This window comes from Triturus cristatus, chromosome 2_2 (genome assembly GCF_964204655.1).
Source record: "Triturus cristatus chromosome 2_2, aTriCri1.1, whole genome shotgun sequence".
Taxonomy (NCBI): Eukaryota; Metazoa; Chordata; class Amphibia; order Caudata; family Salamandridae; genus Triturus; species Triturus cristatus.
This window is the reverse complement of record NC_140582.1, coordinates 44,780,816-44,798,448: the sequence shown is the minus strand read 5'-3', so window position 1 is coordinate 44,798,448 and position 17,633 is coordinate 44,780,816. Positions and strand designations below refer to the sequence as shown.

Genomic DNA, 17,633 nt, shown 5'->3' with positions numbered 1-17,633 from the left:
GTTGAGCACTTCAACTGAAGTTCGTTAGCGTTCACACGTTTCCTCTGTTTCTCCTCAGCTTATATTGAAGTAGAGAACGGAATTCATAGTCGAGTGAGCGCTTTATTAGCGCTCGCTGCCAGAGTCTCAGAATATTGGAATTCTTAGTCGCGTGAGCTTCTACTCGCGCTCATTTTCAAAGCCTCAGAGAACTGGACAAGTAGTCGCATGAGCGTTTACTAGCGCTCGCTGGCTGAGTCTCAGAATATTTGAACTAAGTTATTCAATACCTTGGACTCAGCAGAATTACAGCGCTTCCGTCATACGAGTGAGCGCACCAGCCAAGGCGCATCTCCTCAGTTTCCAGAGAACTCCAAAGGACGTTTGACCTACAGAGCCAGAGCAACTTTCCTGGGAACTCTCATACCAATGAAGATTCAACCAAGAAAGTAGCGCTTGCTTCAAATTGCGCCATTCTGCAGACTTCTTCCTACCTCACACCAAGGTAGTCCTTCTGTCCCCTCAGTTGCGCTTTCCCTTTTTACTTTCCTCCATCTTTTCCCTACCTTGTACCTCTTTGCGCGTAAAGAAAAAGTAATGCGAAGCTTGGGCTAAAGTCTGAAGATTTCCAGGGAGAACCATCACCAACAAGAGACCTTAATGGAATGAACTATTAAATATAAACTGCTTGAATTAGAAGGTATTTAAATGTTAGAGTTGCACACATACTTAGTAGTAGGTTTGGTTAAGAAAAGCTCATGTAATATCTCTTTAGTTTCAGATACCCTGCACAACCTCAGACAGAACATTTCTCATTGTGCAACACAGAAAATCTAGAAGAGAGGCATTAACTCCTGCTGAAACTGGTAGGGAGAACATAGAATCTAAGTACATGTCAGGTACATAGTAGAGAGATTGTAGTTGCATTTATGTTCTCTTTCCCTTTGTGAATTAGGCACCCTCTGAGCATCCAGGAACCTCAACATAGAAGAGTCCAGGGAGAAGTACGAGGGTGGTAGCCGAAGAAGGAGTGTCTCTTCTCTTTCCCATTCCCCTTTCTCCCCTACTAGTGACGTTGCTCTGTTGCTCAGTAGAGTGGCGCGACGGCACCGGTGGGCGGGCATTGGGAGCATCATCCATTCTGCTTCTGCGAATACTAGAGGGTCCTGACAGTTTGAAGTGCCCACGAAGTTACTTCGCCCAAGCAGAATGACGGAGGGATTAAATCTCAAGGCACTAGGGGAAATGTTAGAAGGAATACAGAAAGAGATTGGGGCAATTAGAGAAGAAAATAAAAGTTTAAAATTAGAATTAATTGCTTCACGTCAGGAAACTATGTTATTAACACGAAAGGTAGATGGGTTGTCCACCGGAAATCCAGTTGCCCCTTCCTCCACTTCAGCTAAAACTTCACAAGAGAATGATCCCAGAACTGTAGCACAGGTAATTCATTCGGTCTCCCCATTAATACCCCTAGCTGCTCCAGAAAGGTTTCACGGGGATCCTCAGAAAGACCAATTATTTTTGACACAGTGTTCGCTACCCTTTATGTGTCACCCACCTTATTTCCAGATGCGCAGTCCCGAGTAGCTTTTGTTCTGTCTTATTTGGGTGGGATGCAGCGAATAGGGCAATGCCATTGGTAACTAGAGATGATCCCTTCCTTTATGATTTTGATCTGTTTAAAACAGAATTTCTTAGAATTTTTGATAGGAGAAGAATATCTCAGGCCACTGATAATGAATTATTAGAACTACGTCAAGGCTCGAGAGACCTGATTTCTTATCTGACACAATTCAACAAGCTGATTGTCGAAACAAACTGGCCAGAGGAAAAGAGGGCTGCCCTCTTTTATCGTGGACTGCGAGATGAGATCAAGGATACCTTAGCACGAATCCCCAACCGTCCTACTGAGCTCTCAGCATTAGTGGATTTGGTGTTAGAACTTGACTTTCGCTGTTCTGAACGAGAGGGTGAAAAGAAGAAAGAATTCAAGATGAGTATCCCTCGCTTTGACAGAATTAAATCCGAAGGAGGGAAGGTTACTGGATCAGGTGGAGATGTGGAACCAATGCAGATTGGGGCCTGTACGTGGTCCCTTGAGTAAGGAAGAAAAGGAACAGCGACGTCTGAAGAAATTGTGTTTATATTGCCTTGTTTCTGGGCACTTTGTAAAGGAATGTCCTAAACGACCAAAGACTCCGATGAAGGGAAACGCCCAAAACCATCAGTAGAAGGGGTCGCTCTGATGGCGAAAGACGAGAAGCCGATCCCAGATTCGTATTTGATAATCAACGCCCTACAGACTTTGGCTCCTCATTTGATTTTACAAATGACCCTGAAGTTCTGTGATAAAGAAATCTTTGGAGTGGCTATAATGCTGGATTCAGGAGCTACTGGTACCTTCTGTGACATAAGATATGCTCAACTAATTGTAGTGCAAGCTACCCGTAAAGAAAAAAGTGAACCAGTGCGTGCCGTTGATGGTACTAATTTGTCTTCAGGACCAATTACTAGTCACACCGAGCCTTTGGAAATCATTCAGTCTGATGGCCATCGAGAAATTGACCAATTTAACGTTATAAATGCACCTCAATTCCAGCTCATATTGGGATTGCCTTGGTTAGCGATACATAATCCACCATTGATTGGGAGAATCGAACTGTCAAGATGCTATCCACCTTCTGTTTGGAACATTGTTACCGCCCTTCCAATGAGATTTCAGAACCTTCACAAGCCTCATTGTTATCCTTTGGAGGACAGTCGATTGGGGTGATAGACTCCATGGAAATTCCAATGGAATATCAAGACTTTAAAGAGGTATTTAGTGAGCAAGAAGCTGAACACTTGCCTCCACATAGATCCTATGATTGTACAATCGATTTAGAGCCGGGAGCAGTACTTCCTTGTAGTAGGATATATGCTCTCACTTAGGCCGAAAATAATCATCTAAAGGAATACTTGGATAAATATCTGGCAAATGGGTTTATTAGACCCTCTCAATCCCGTCTCTTCCCCATTATTTTTTTATTCCTAAGAAAGAAGGGACTCTTAGAGCTTGCATTGACTATCGAGCATTGAACCGAGTTACAGTCAAAAACCGTTATCCTCTTACCTTGATTTCTGTCCTTTTGGATCAAATTAAGGAGGCCCGAATTTTTACCAAACTAGATTTACGCGGGGCCTATCATTTGGTTCGCATGAAGGAGGGCCATGAGTGGAAAACGGCGTTCAGAACAAAGTTTGGATTGTTTGAATATTGTGTGATGCCTTTTGGTCTCTGCAACGTTCCCGCAGTATTTCAACACTTCATAAATGACGTAATGGGAGATTTGATTGATAAAATTGCAGCCATTTATTTGGATGATATTTTAATCTTTTCAAAAGATCCTCAGTACCATGCAGGGCATGTCAGAACGGTGCTGGAACGTCTTTGTGCCAACTGCCTTTATGTCAAGCTTGAGAAATGCGTTTTCAGTTCTCCCAGTGTGGAATTTTTAGGATTCATCTTATCCTCCCAAGGCATAACCATGGATCCAGGAAAAGTGCAAGCAGTGGAGAGTTGGCCACCTCCAAAAGATGTAAAAGAGATTCAGAGATTCCTTCGCTTTGCCAATTTCTATCGGCGGTTTATTCAATGATTTTCACAACTGATTGTTCCCAGCACTTGTTTACTAAAAAAAAGTGTGAAATTCCAATGGACACCAGAAGCAGAACAGGCATTTAGGTGTTTAAAGAAAAGTTTTACTTCAGCTCCAACCTTGTTACATGCCGATCCCAACGAACCTTTCTGTGTAGAAGCTGATGCTTCTGATCAAGCGATTTGAGGAGTTCTTTCACAGCGACATTGAAATACGGGGCAATTGCATCCTGTGGCATATCACTCTCGGAAGTTGAGTCCAGCAGAGATAAATTATACTATAGCTGAAAAAGAACTACTGGCAGTGAAAGATGCATTTGAAGATTGGAGACATTACTTATTGGGAGCTAAACACACTATTACTGTATTCTCAGATCATAAGAATCTTCAATTTTTAAAGACGGCCAAGACTTTAACTCCAAGGCAATTGCGCTGGTCGTTATACTTTGTTGATTTCGACTTTGTAATTACATATTGTCCTGGTAACAAGAACGGAAAAGTGGATGCTTTATCCCGGATACAAACGGAGGAGCATCAACACCCTGTAGAACCGCAGCCAATAATTCCAGAATCCAAGTTTATCTGTACCATTTCATTTGACAATCGCCAAGAAGAAGTTCGGAAAAGTTTAACTCCAGAAGAAATGTCTCTTTGGGTCTCCCAAGGAAAAGAAAGAAAACTACAAAATCAGTTACCCTATTTCAAAGAAGCCTTGTATTTACCAAATAAAGTTTTACAAGAAAAAGCGCTTCAAGAGTGTCATGATCAACCTTTAGCAGGACATAAGGGAATATCCAAGACTTTAGATTTGGTACAGTGTTATTTTTGGTGGCCAGGATTGTCCGCACATGTTAAGCAATATGTCCAGACCTGTGAATTATGTGCCCGAAGTAAACTCAGCAGACAGGCTCTACAGGGTATGTTACAACCGCTACCTACGCCTTCTCATCCCTGGCATACAGTGACTATGGATTTATTTGTTGAGCTGCCTTTTAGTCATGGATACGATACTATTTTAGTTTTTGTGGACACCTTCACTAAGATGAGCCATTTTATTCCACTAACTGGGCTCCCATCAGCTAAAGAATTGGCAAAATTATTTAGAGAAAACATTGTGAAAATGCATGGGATTCCCAAGAGGGTAATTTCAGATCGGGATTCTCAGTTTGTGTCCCATTTGTGGAAGGCCTTCTTGCATAGGTTAGGAGTAGAGGTTAGGCATTCTACCAGTTATCATCCTGAGACTGATGGTCAAATGTAGAGGGTTAATCAGAAGCTTGAGCAATACCTTCGTTTGTACCTCATGGATCAAGGAGGGGAGTGGTCAGATTTGTTGTGGATGGCGGAATTCTCATTTAACAATGCCAAAAGTGTCTTCACAGGTTATTCTCCTTTTTATTGAAATTATGGTCGCCATCCTAATCCTTTCCACACACAGGAAGAGTTAGAAGTACCGGCAGTGGGGAATTTAATGAAAGATTTAGCTCATCTCCATCAATCTGCAGAATCTAATTTAACTAAAGCTAAAGCCGATTATAAAAAATTTGCTGCCAGACATCGAAAACAAACAACTGAGTATCAAGTGGGGGATCAGGTTTGGTTATCCTCCCGTGATCTACATTTAAAGGGTAATCGAAAATTTCAGCCCCGCTTTGTAGGTCCTTATGCAATTGAACAAATATTGGGGCCAGTCACAGTAAAATTAAAATTACCTGCCAAGTTAGGTATCCATCCTGTTTTTCATGTTTCCCTTTTGAAAAAGGCTACATCACATACTCGAGTGTCAAAACCTCCAGAACCTCTCGTAATCAATGAGCACCCTGAATATGTAGTGAAGGGAATTTTAGATTCAAAACGCACTAAAGGGAATCTTTTGTACTTGATTGATTGGAAAGGGTATGGTCCTGATGATAGATCGTGGGAGCCAGCTGATAATGTTCATGCCCCTCAGTTAAAAAGACAGTTTCACTTACAACACCCTTACAAACCAGGACCGATAAATCAGTCTTTGAGAGGGGGTGCTGTTAGGAAGTTCATGGTTGCCACAGTAATACATAAGAATCCGCGCAGTAATTTGAAAAAGGCAAGGGTCATTGTCAAACCCTGTCTGGTAAACCTTTGGGAGGACTTACTTTTGGTTTAAGTTGACGTTACAAGATGGCCGCTGCTTTTATAGCCGCTATTCAGACTCTCTGTAAGCACCTGTGCAGTCTAGTGGTTAAGGGAAGTGCGCGCGATCCCTGTTGCGCACTTCAACTGAAGTTCGTTAGCGTTCACACGTTTCCTCAGTTTTTCCTCAGCTTATGTTGAAGGAGAGAACGGAATTCATAGTCGAGTGAGCGCTTATTAGCGCTCGCTGCCAGAGTCTCAGAATATTGGAATTCTTATTCGCGTGAGCTTCTACTCGCTCTCACTTTCAAAGCCTCAGAGAACTGAACAAGTAGTCGCGTGAGCGTTTACTAGCGCTCGCTGCCTGAGTCTCAGAATATTTGAACTAAATTATTCGATACCTTGGCCTCAGCAGAATTACAGCGCTTCCGTCATTCGAGTGAGCGTACCAGCCAAGGCGCATCTCCTCAGGTTCCAGAGAACTCCGAAGGATGTTTGAGCTACAGAGCCAGAGCAACTTTCCTAGGAACTCTCATACCAAGTAAGACTCAACCAAGAAAGTAGAGCTTGCTTCAAATTGCGCCATTCTGCAGACTTCTTCCTACCTCACACCAAGGTAGTCCTTCTGTCCCCTCAGTTGCGCTTTCCCTTTTTACTTTCCTCCCTCTTTTCCCTACCTTGTACCTCTATGCGCGTAAAGAACAAGTAATGCGAAGCTTGGGCTAAAGTCTGAAGAATTCCAGGGAGAACCATCACCAACAAGAGACCTTAATGGAATGAACTATTAAATCAAAACTGCTTGAAATAGAAGGTATTTAAATGTTAGAGTTACACACATACTTAGTAGTAGGTTTGGTTAAAAAAAGCTCATGTAATATCTCTTTAGTTTCAGATATCCAGCACAACCTCAGACAACATTTCTCATTGTGCAACACAGAAAATCTAGAAGAGAGGTATTAACTCCTGCTGAAACTGGTAGGAAGAACATAGAATCTAAGTACACGTCAGGTACATATTAGAGAGATTGTAGTTGCATTTATGTTCTCTTTCCCTTTGTGAATTAGGCACCCTCCATGCATCCAGAAACCTCAACATAGAAGAGTCCAGGGAGAAGTATGAGGGTGGTAGCCGAACAAGGAGTGTCTCTTCTCTTTCCCATTCCCCTTTCCCCACTATTGGTGACGTTGCTTTGTTGCTCAGTAGAGTGGCGCGACGGCACCGGTGGGCGGGCATTGGGAGCATCATCCATTCTGCTTCTGCGAAGACTAGAGGGTCCTGACACCTGGAGGGCCAAGCATTTGACTCCAAAAGCCAGCTGCTAGTAACCCTTGACGTCTCTTCTATTTATATGTTCACTTACAACACCCTTACAAACCAGGACCGATAAATCAGTCTTTGAGAGGGGGTGCTGTTAGGAAGTTCATGGTTGCCACAGTAATACATAAGAATCCGCGCAGTAATTTGAAAAAGGCAAGGGTCATTGTCAAACCCTGTCTGGTAAACCTTTGGGAGGACTTACTTTTGGTTTAAGTTGACGTTACAAGATGGCCGCTGCTTTTATAGCCGCTATTCAGACTCTCTGTAAGCACCTGTGCAGTCTAGTGGTTAAGGGAAGTGCGCGCGATCCCTGTTGCGCACTTCAACTGAAGTTCGTTAGCGTTCACACGTTTCCTCAGTTTTTCCTCAGCTTATGTTGAAGGAGAGAACGGAATTCATAGTCGAGTGAGCGCTTATTAGCGCTCGCTGCCAGAGTCTCAGAATATTGGAATTCTTATTCGCGTGAGCTTCTACTCGCTCTCACTTTCAAAGCCTCAGAGAACTGAACAAGTAGTCGCGTGAGCGTTTACTAGCGCTCGCTGCCTGAGTCTCAGAATATTTGAACTAAATTATTCGATACCTTGGCCTCAGCAGAATTACAGCGCTTCCGTCATTCGAGTGAGCGTACCAGCCAAGGCGCATCTCCTCAGGTTCCAGAGAACTCCGAAGGATGTTTGAGCTACAGAGCCAGAGCAACTTTCCTAGGAACTCTCATACCAAGTAAGACTCAACCAAGAAAGTAGAGCTTGCTTCAAATTGCGCCATTCTGCAGACTTCTTCCTACCTCACACCAAGGTAGTCCTTCTGTCCCCTCAGTTGCGCTTTCCCTTTTTACTTTCCTCCCTCTTTTCCCTACCTTGTACCTCTATGCGCGTAAAGAACAAGTAATGCGAAGCTTGGGCTAAAGTCTGAAGAATTCCAGGGAGAACCATCACCAACAAGAGACCTTAATGGAATGAACTATTAAATCAAAACTGCTTGAAATAGAAGGTATTTAAATGTTAGAGTTACACACATACTTAGTAGTAGGTTTGGTTAAAAAAAGCTCATGTAATATCTCTTTAGTTTCAGATATCCAGCACAACCTCAGACAACATTTCTCATTGTGCAACACAGAAAATCTAGAAGAGAGGTATTAACTCCTGCTGAAACTGGTAGGAAGAACATAGAATCTAAGTACACGTCAGGTACATATTAGAGAGATTGTAGTTGCATTTATGTTCTCTTTCCCTTTGTGAATTAGGCACCCTCCATGCATCCAGAAACCTCAACATAGAAGAGTCCAGGGAGAAGTATGAGGGTGGTAGCCGAACAAGGAGTGTCTCTTCTCTTTCCCATTCCCCTTTCCCCACTATTGGTGACGTTGCTTTGTTGCTCAGTAGAGTGGACGGCACCGGTGGGCGGGCATTGGGAGCATCATCCATTCTGCTTCTGCGAAGACTAGAGGGTCCTGACACCTGGAGGGCCAAGCATTTGACTCCAAAAGCCAGCTGCTAGTAACCCTTGACGTCTCTTCTATTTATATGTCCATACCCCAGGCTAAAGCCCTTGAGGTGGTAAGAATCAATTTGGATAAACGCCCAAGACCACAATGGATTCCAACAGACTTCTTGATCACCATGCTGGAAATTGCTATGAAGAAAAACTACTTCATATTTAAAAAAAGAGTATTACTTCCAATGCAAAGGAGTGGCTATGGGGGCTACCTATGCCCCAAGCCTGGCTAACGTCTTCATGGATAGCTATGAGGAGGAACACCTGTACACTGATGATAACCCGTTCATTGACTCCATAGCAATTGGAAACGCTATATCGATGATGTGGTGATGATTTGGACCGGCACTGAAGAAGAACTCAGAAACTTTGAACATTGGCTGAACGGCAGGTCACGGGATATCCAGTTTACCATGAACTACAGTGACGAGGCAATCGATTTCCTTGACCTCACATTCTGTGTAGACGATGGTCTCCTATACTGTGACCTCTATCGCAAACCGACTGAAAGGAATACACTACTCAAATATGAGTCCAATCATCCTCGCAACCTAACCTACCGTCCTGCTGAAGCGAGCAAATAAGCGAGCGTGGTACTGCCCTAGGGAACAACTACTGCAACCCAAGGAGAAAAACACTGGAACTGAAAGCATTGTGTGTGTCACTACGTTCAACTCGAAGAGCAATGACATAAGGAAGATCATAAAGAAATACTGGAACCTGGTAGCACCTGACCTGAAAACCACTGGACATCCCCTGTTCGCATTTAAGAGGGGCAGGAATATCAGAGACAATGTGGTCAAGGCTTACCTTGAACGACCAAAGCCACTTGACTTGCGGAATCAATTGGGTCTCCCACCCATTACAGGGCACTACAAATGTGTCTCATGCAAAGCTTGCCCACTTATCATCGATGGGGCTACATTCACACACAATAACCGAATACACAAACTGGCATGGTTCACCAACTGCAACAGCACCAGTGTTGTGTACTTAATCCTTTGCCCATGCAAGATACCGTATGTAGGACAAACCACACAGAAAGCGAAAGCACAGATCCTGCAACACATGAGCAGGGTTAGATGCAAACTACAGGGAACGCCCCTAGTCGAACACTTTACCACAGACAACCATTCCCCAGAAAGTATCTGATGGAGGGTTCTTGAGAAAGTGTACCCCCATCCTAGGGGTAGGTCAATATCAGCAACATTAAATTTGAAAGAATGCAGATGGATCCATTCGCTGAACTCCGTGTCCTCTGGCCTGAACGAACATGAGGAAACAGCTAGACAGATGGGTCAGTTGTAGGAGGGTCTCACTCTGTTTTGCCTAAACAGTTGGGTCATTGTCCTATACACTGAGAATTTTTAATACACAATTGCTCTATAGAACTTGTTTGCCTTTTGCTAATGCCTTTTATTTTTGTGAATCCTACACACAACTTTGATAACCGTTTTTACATGCTAAGTTAATGTAACATATGTACGTATTGCTTTTACTCCCGTGATTCAAACACACAACCTTGATAATCGTTTGCACAGGCTACACTAATGTAATGTATGTTGCCACGTATTTAATTATTTGCATAATGACCACACAGAATGATATTTCTCCACGCATGTTTGGATGCAGTTACCACCATCAACATGCTTGTACTTATCATTAACGCCATTTAGCACGGCACTCTGACGATGGCTTATAATGTAGCGCATGATTTCAATGTTCAATGTTGACAGATTGGCTGGAGCATTCAACACTGCGATTTACTCAGCCCCTCAGCCCTTTATACAGTGTTTAGGCACACCGATCGCCGTGGTTGCTCGGCAACAGTGTCACGCTCTGCGTAACGAACAACGTACACGCTGCCCCTCCGTACAATAGGTAGACTAGCGGCACCCACACATCAGGATTCACCGCCTGAGCTCCATCAGGATTGACGCCTGCTCAGCCACTGCTGATTCATCCCGCTTGCCGATCTTCACTTGAGGTGAGCCACCGCGCCGCGCTTGACTCCCTCTAGAGGGGTTAGCAACTTGCATTTAGGCACGCGCCTTGATTAATATTCACTCCTTTCCCCTGGTCTATCAGCCTCCACCTGTTACCTCGCCTTCCCAGTTACATTGCCTTTAAATTAGCGTCTCTATTGATTTTTTCTGAGCATGGTTGCTCTACTCACACTGGGCCTCATCGTGCGGCTTTCTTTTCTGGTGAACCTCTGCGCCGTACTTCACTTACTGAAGGGGGGAGAGCTACTTGCAATTTAGGCACGCGCCTTCATTAGTTTCCACCTCACACTCTCGTGATTCATCTCAATTAACATCTGTGTCCCTGTGGGCAGTCTGTTCTTCCTAAGCATGATCGCTCCAATTACATTGGACCTCACTGCGTTACACACAACACATTGCATGACCCGCACTTCATTCCCCCCACGCTGTCCCATCATGCCTTAAAATTGCACAGTGTCTCAACATGATGTTGGTTGGACAGGTCAGCCTTCGCTTGGAATGAATTTCTGATTTCTTGTCACAGCGCAGCGTATTACTGATGTTTCACCTTTAGAGTCAACCGATTACGAGGTACCATTTTGTTTAATTCACAGCCATTCGCTTGCTGATGCAACTTTCAGACAAGTGTCACTTAGGGATACTAACAACCAGAACTTCGGTCCAGACTGGGTGAGTGGTCCATCCCAGCCCCCTTTTCTCTCGCTTGTCGCCCTATGAAGCAATTTATACACCTGACAATCATTTACCTCTCATCCATAGGCTGCTAAAAGACACCCCATTCCCCACCCCCACACATAGTCCTGATGAAGACCCGTAGTGACTACTGAAAGGAGCACCTCTTGGGTTGAAACGTCAACGCTACACCTAGGCTCAAACCAACCACGGCCCTGCACAAAAGAAGCATTATTAGCAATCAGGGCTCATGGTTACTAGGCTGGCCACTGTATAAATAATCTTGTTCTATCCCCTGTATATAAATCCTGAACCACTCTGTATATACTGCACAAATAAATTGTTCACCCACTTGAGCACATATGTCACAATTTTCACTTATTGTTTATAGTCATTGTCTGTAAACCTTACTAAATGAACATATTTGACTGAATTAATTCTGATATAAATGCAAAGTGGATATGCATTTAATGTCATTACGTAATTATTTACAATCAATGTATACATATATATAGGCGAGGGTGATATACATGTCTTATGAATAATTTGATTGAGCGATGCTTTGTACGTATATGAAATAACTCTTTGAATACCCTACAGAACCACTTTTTCTTGATAAACGTTATACCCAGTTTCTGAGGGACACCGGGTCGCCCCTTTTCTTTAGATATGTGTTATACCACAAACATATCACTCACCATATGTTAACTTGAAAGTCAGGTCCGCCAATATCCAGGCAAGCCTGTGAATAATCCCATTAAACATGGGTCTGAAGGAAGAAGAAAATAACATTAGAAGTCCTGTCATACCTGAAGCTTGCAGATTCCACGCCACGTCACCTATTTGTGAGCAGGTTTTAAATAGGGAGGGAGTTCTGAACGAAATAACCCAGGATTACTCATTGTAAACAGCATAGAAGACTAGTCAAGTAGCTGGAAAAACTCACGTATTGTCCCTTAACCCAAGGTAAAAATTACTAACAAGGGAAGCTTACATGTTTCTTAATGGGGAGTTGAGAGTTACTCCACATAGGGTAAAATATAATCGAATTTTACCTTTAGTATTGCTCATATCACAGACGGTTCAGAAAAGTGTATGGACGTATATCTAAAAACAAAAACAACATGCATAAATAATGACCACATTCTAAAATGGTTGACAGCAATCGTAGGCTCTCAATGGAATATATAGGTGTGTGTTTCGAACCAAAATTGCATACATCATTCACCATCTCATCCTGTACAAAATTGCGGTACTCGAAGACTCCCAGAGATAATGAAGCAAAATTAAATGCACCCACCAATGCCTAGGAAGCACAAGTGTAGCTTCGCTGAATCCATCTGACACATAACAAGCATTGGCATAGCCAATAGGTCTCGATTTTGAGACCTTATAAGTATTTAGTTATGCAGCACAATACCCTTGGTGCAACAACATCGACCGTTGCATGGCTAAACACTCATAAGGTCCAAAAGGCGAGACCTATTGGCTATGCCAATGCTTGTTTTGTATGCCGTGGAGTGAAGATATTTGCATAGCGCTATTTCCATTGGTATGACTCGAGGCGCCAGACAACTAGAAATGGGAAATAGGTTATGAGAGAGAGGAGTCCAGAGAAATATGCTACCTGGAAAACAAAAAGTAACAACATCCTGGAAAAAGCAAACAGTTATAGGGAATGCAAGATTAAGTAAAGCATGTGGAATGTAGGCAAGAGAGCCATTTGTGGAAGTTATGGTTTTCAGCAAGTGAGGACGAGCAAGACAGACAGACAGACGGAGTAAGAGGAAGAGGAGGAAAGAGAGGGAGAAGAGGCCCAGCGGCAGAGCAGCAGAAGTGAACACTGTTGTGCGGAATTAGAGAAAACGGAAGGAGCGCTTCACTGGCAATCTTTGTAAAGTGGCGCTATATAAAAAATTGAAATTATACAACACTAAAAATATTAGTAGCTGTCAATGCGCTTCTTTGAGCATAGGTAACTTCAGTACAAAAACGGTTGGAGACCTAATCCAGACCGTGAAAAAGCGGTTAGAAATGTCAGATGGAGGTGGGGGGTGAACAGGGGGCACCAGGCCAATAAGACAGCCCCCGAGGGGTAGTCAGCATTCATTACCCCCAGGTCCCTCCGTCCTCGACACCGTCATGGACAAATGAGATTTACTATCTCACTGACAGAAAAAAGAACGAAGGAATGCTGGACCTACCCTTCCCCCTCCCACTGGGAGTACTTAAGGAGTACCGTCCCAGCATTCCTCCTGTTCTTTTTTCTGTCATCCTGACAGTGTGAGGACGCGGCAGGAGCGGGGGCGCTCCTGCCTTCTTTCTGGATCTTGCGTTGTGGCTGCTGGTTCTTACCTGGTGCCGGCGGCCCTTCGTTGTTGGCCTCTCCCTCCCTGCTGGGCTTGGGGGGAGTGGCGCGGGCCTCTCCATTTTTCGTCAGCCTCGCGGCGGTGTAATACCGCGTTGGTTATATCTTGGCCCGATGGCCGCCTCTCCTGGCCTGCCGGGCTTGCTGGGGGGCGCGGCCGAGCTGCTCCTCTGGATTGGTTGGAGCTGCTTCCCCGGCCGGAAGTCGTCATGCCTGACTTTCGGTTTTTGAGCCTGTGGACGGAAGTCAGGCGCCTCGAGGTTACCGGATTTGGGACACTCGTTATAAACGAGCGTCTGGGGTGAGTACCGCATAGCGGTTGTTATCTCTGGCGATTTTGCTGTTGTTGGTGTGTTCTTTACGATGGGAAAGCATTCCAGGAAAAGACATCACCGGGAGAGGTCTTCCTCTTCTAGTGCTTCCAGGTCTCCATCACCTGCCAGGTCCAGGCGCCGTGATGCTGGTGCTGATGCGCATATTAAGCGCTTGATCAGGGAGACTTTGACTGAGATGGGTGATGTTGGATCCCGTCGCAGGTGTCATGCTCCTGTTTCTTCGGACTCTAGTGGCGAGGAGTCTGCGGGTTTGGGGGATGAAGAGTTGAAGGGCAAATATGTGGACAAGGATGCTATGACCATTATTGTGTAGCATGTTAAAGAGAACATGGGGTTCCCTGAAGGGGACGCGCCTAGTACCTCTAGGGGCCCTTTGTTGCGACAATTTCAGAGTGCTGCCACTGTCGATGTGCCTGTCCATCCCTTCATCAAGGATGTTTTGAAGCGCGAGTGGGCTGATCCTGATCGCATTCTGATTCCGCGATTCATGACTAAGCTCTATCCTCTGCAGGATATGGCTACTGAACTGCCTGATTCAATTCCTATTGACTCGTTTGTGGCTAGTTTGGTGGGGCGTACTTCCCTTGCTGAAGATGCTGTGCTGAAGGATCCGGTTGACAAGAAGGCGGATGTGGCGCTCCGTAAGGTGTATTCTGGTTCCCACCTGGCCTTGAGGGCGGGCATCTACGGGACTTATGTGTCGCAGTCCCTGTTGTCTGACCTGAAGTCTCTCTATCAGTCTATGGATAATGCCACGGCTTTTCTAGTTTGCTTGAGCAGATTGAGCGTCAGGTGGAGCTGCTGTCTGATGTCTCCTTTTACGTTGTGCGTGCTTCTGCTCTTTCCGGAGGGGCTTGTGTGGCTGCACGTCGCAGTCTTGTCCTTAAGGACTGGAAAACTGACTCTGCGCAGAAAGCTTGCGCTTTGAGGTTGCCCTTTCAGGGTACAATGTTGTTTGGGGGGGGAGTTGGAGGCGAAATTGCACAAATTGTTTAAGGAGAAGAAGCATTCTTCTTCTTTTAAAGTCTCTGCTACTGCTCCTGTCCCTTCTAAGACCAAATCTTTCTTACGCCCTGCTTCTCGTAGACAGTTTGTGAGGGGCCAGGGTAGGTTTGCTTCTCGCCGTGGTCGGGACCGTAAGGCTAAGTCCCCTCCACCTGCCAAGCCACGTTCCTGACTCTTTGGCGGTGGTTCCCGGGTTGTTGGTTGGAGGGCGGCTGCGCTTCTTCCTGGATACCTGGGTTCAGTCTTGTTCCGACGTCTGGGTGTTGGACATCATTCGCCAGGGTTATGTTCTGGAGTTTACGGCTCCTCCTCCAGACTCGGGTGTTCGGCCGACTCCTTGGCCTTCGAGTCGTGTGAAGCGGTCTCATCTTTCTCTCGGGATTCTGGACCTTCTTCGAAAGGGTGCCATTCAGGAGGTTCCTCCGTTGGAGACGGGGTTGGGTTTCTATTCCCTGGTCTTTCTGGTTCCCAAGAAGACGGGGGGTTTCCGCTTGATTTTGGATCTGCGTGTTATGAACAAATGGGTGGCCAAGATTCCTTTTCGCATGGAGACTTTGCAAAGGGTGATTCCGTTGGTACTGCCGGGTCACTTCATGTGTACCCTCGATCTTCAGGATGCATATTACCATGTCTCGGTCCATCCTCGGTCCCGCAGGTTTCTGCGGTTTTGTGTTCGGGGGCGTCATTACCAGTTCATGGTGTTGCCGTTCGGTCTCCGGTCGGCGCCAAGGGTGTTTACAAAGGTGGTGGCGCCTTTGGTCGCATGGCTTCATCTCCAAGGGGTGATGGTGTACCCCTATTTAGACGACTGGTTGATCCATGCTCCATCTCGGGTCCTGTTGCTGGAGGCCAGGGAGGTGGTGTGCTCGGCTTTGCGGGCCCATGGTTTCCTGATCAACTTACCCAAGTGTCAACTGACTCCGTCTCAGGACATGGTTTTCATTGGGGCCCGCTTCCGTTCGGATCTGAACCGTGTGTTCCTCCCCGAGCCTCGGGTGGCGACATTGGTGTCCCTTGCTCGTCGTTTCTGGTTGGGGGGTGCCTTTCCGGTGCGCCTTTGGTTGCGTCTTATGGGTCTGATGGCGGCGACTGTTTTTACAGTGGCATGGGCATGGTTTCATCTGCGCCCCCTTTGGGTGTACCTTCTGTCTCTCTGGGATCCCCTGTCCCGCGATTTGGAGGTCCTCATTCCTGTGTCTCTGGTGGTCCTCCCGGTTCTTCTTTGGTGGTCTGTGAGGGATCATCTGTCTTTGGGTCTGCCCCTGCAATCTTCTCCTTCTCTGGTCTTGACGTCGGATGCCAGCGCCTTGGGTTGGGGGGCGACCTTGGGGTCTCGCTCCCTTCAAAGTCGTTGGTCCCTCCTGGAGAGCCGCCGGTCGTCCAACTGGAGAAAGCTCACGGCGGTGTCCCGAGCTGTGATGGGTTTTCGAGCTCTGTTGCTCGGTCGGAACGTGTTGGTGCGGTCCGACAATATGGTGACGGTGGCTTATCTGAATCATCAAGGGGGGATTCGTTCGGCTTCTTTGAATGCGATAGTGGTGCCCCTGTTTTGTTGGGCGGAGGGCCATCTGCTGTCTCTGACGGCGGTTCATCTTCGGGGAGTGGACAACTTTGTGGCGGATGCCCTGAGTCGGTGCTTTCCGGATTCTCTGGAGTTGTCTCTCACCCCGGTTGCGTTTCGGCTTGTGTGCGGGAGGTTTGGGCGTCCCTTTCTGGACCTCTTTGCCTCCCGGCACAATGCTCAGCTCCCTCGGTTTTGCTCCCGGTTTCTGCAGGAGGGTTGCTGGGGGGTGGACGCTATGTCTCTCCCGTGGCCGTCGCGTCTCCTCTATGCCTTCCCCCCCCTGGCTCTGGTTCCCAGGTTTCTGGCCCGTTTGTGTCAGGAGGATCGGGAGGTGGTGGCGGTGCTGCCGTTTTGGCCTCGGAGGTCTTGGTTTCCGACGGTGCGTCTTTTGGCGGTGCAGGGTCCTTGGTTTCTTCCCCTGTCTCCGTCTCCTCTGCGGTCTTCCCCATGCCTGTCTCTTCTCCGGTTGTGGTTGTCGGTGTGGAGGTTGAGAGGTTGAGAGGCAGGGTTGGCGACGGCGCGGTTTCCCGGAACATTTAGCGATGGCTCTTCAGCGTTCCCTGCGGCCTTCTACCCTTAAGGCTTATGATCGGCATTGGGGTAATTTTGATCGTTGGTGTTCTGCGTTGGGCGTCTCCCCTTTGTTCTGTTCCTTGCCGGTTGTCCTTCAGTTTTTGTGGGAAGGTTTCGAGAAAGGTTTGGCTGTTTCTACACTGCGTGCCCAGTGGGCCGCTGTTCGGGCTTTTCGTTCCCCGTGGGGGAATCTTTCGGATATTGAAGACTTGGTCTCTCGTCTTCTTCGCAGTTTTACTGTTTCTCGGCCTGTGCCTCGCCCTTCTTTTCCCCTGTGGGACTTGCCTTTGGTTCTTCGGGTTTTGCTCAGTCCTCCTTTTGAGCCTTTGGATGAGGTGGATTTGAAATTTCTCACCCTCAAGGTGGTTTTCCTGGTGGCTGTCACCTCGGCTCGTCGTCTTGGGGAGTTGGGGGCCTTAATGGCGCGTGCTCCTTTTCTGTCCTTCACGGAGGGTGGGGTGGTCCTCCGCCTGGATTCTTCCTTTGTGCCGAAGGTTTCTTCGCAATTTCACAGGTGCCAGGAGTTGGTGTTGCCCTCCCTGGGTTCTGTCTTGGATTCTCCTGGTGGTCC

The 17,633-nt window shown here is 46.4% G+C and overlaps 1 long non-coding RNA gene across 2 annotated transcripts in view; it reads right to left on the bottom strand.

The window, feature by feature from the left end:
- The window catches only part of LOC146861807 (uncharacterized), an 85,178-nt gene that overhangs the window by 63,576 nt on the left and 3,969 nt on the right, over positions 1–17,633 (bottom strand). For both annotated transcript variants that reach the window (XR_014978341.1, XR_014978340.1), the window contains exons 2-3: positions 12,273–12,324; positions 11,916–11,986 (exon numbers count right to left, since the gene is read on the bottom strand). This is a non-coding gene — a long non-coding RNA (uncharacterized LOC146861807). The remainder of the gene's footprint in view (positions 1–11,915; positions 11,987–12,272; positions 12,325–17,633) is intronic.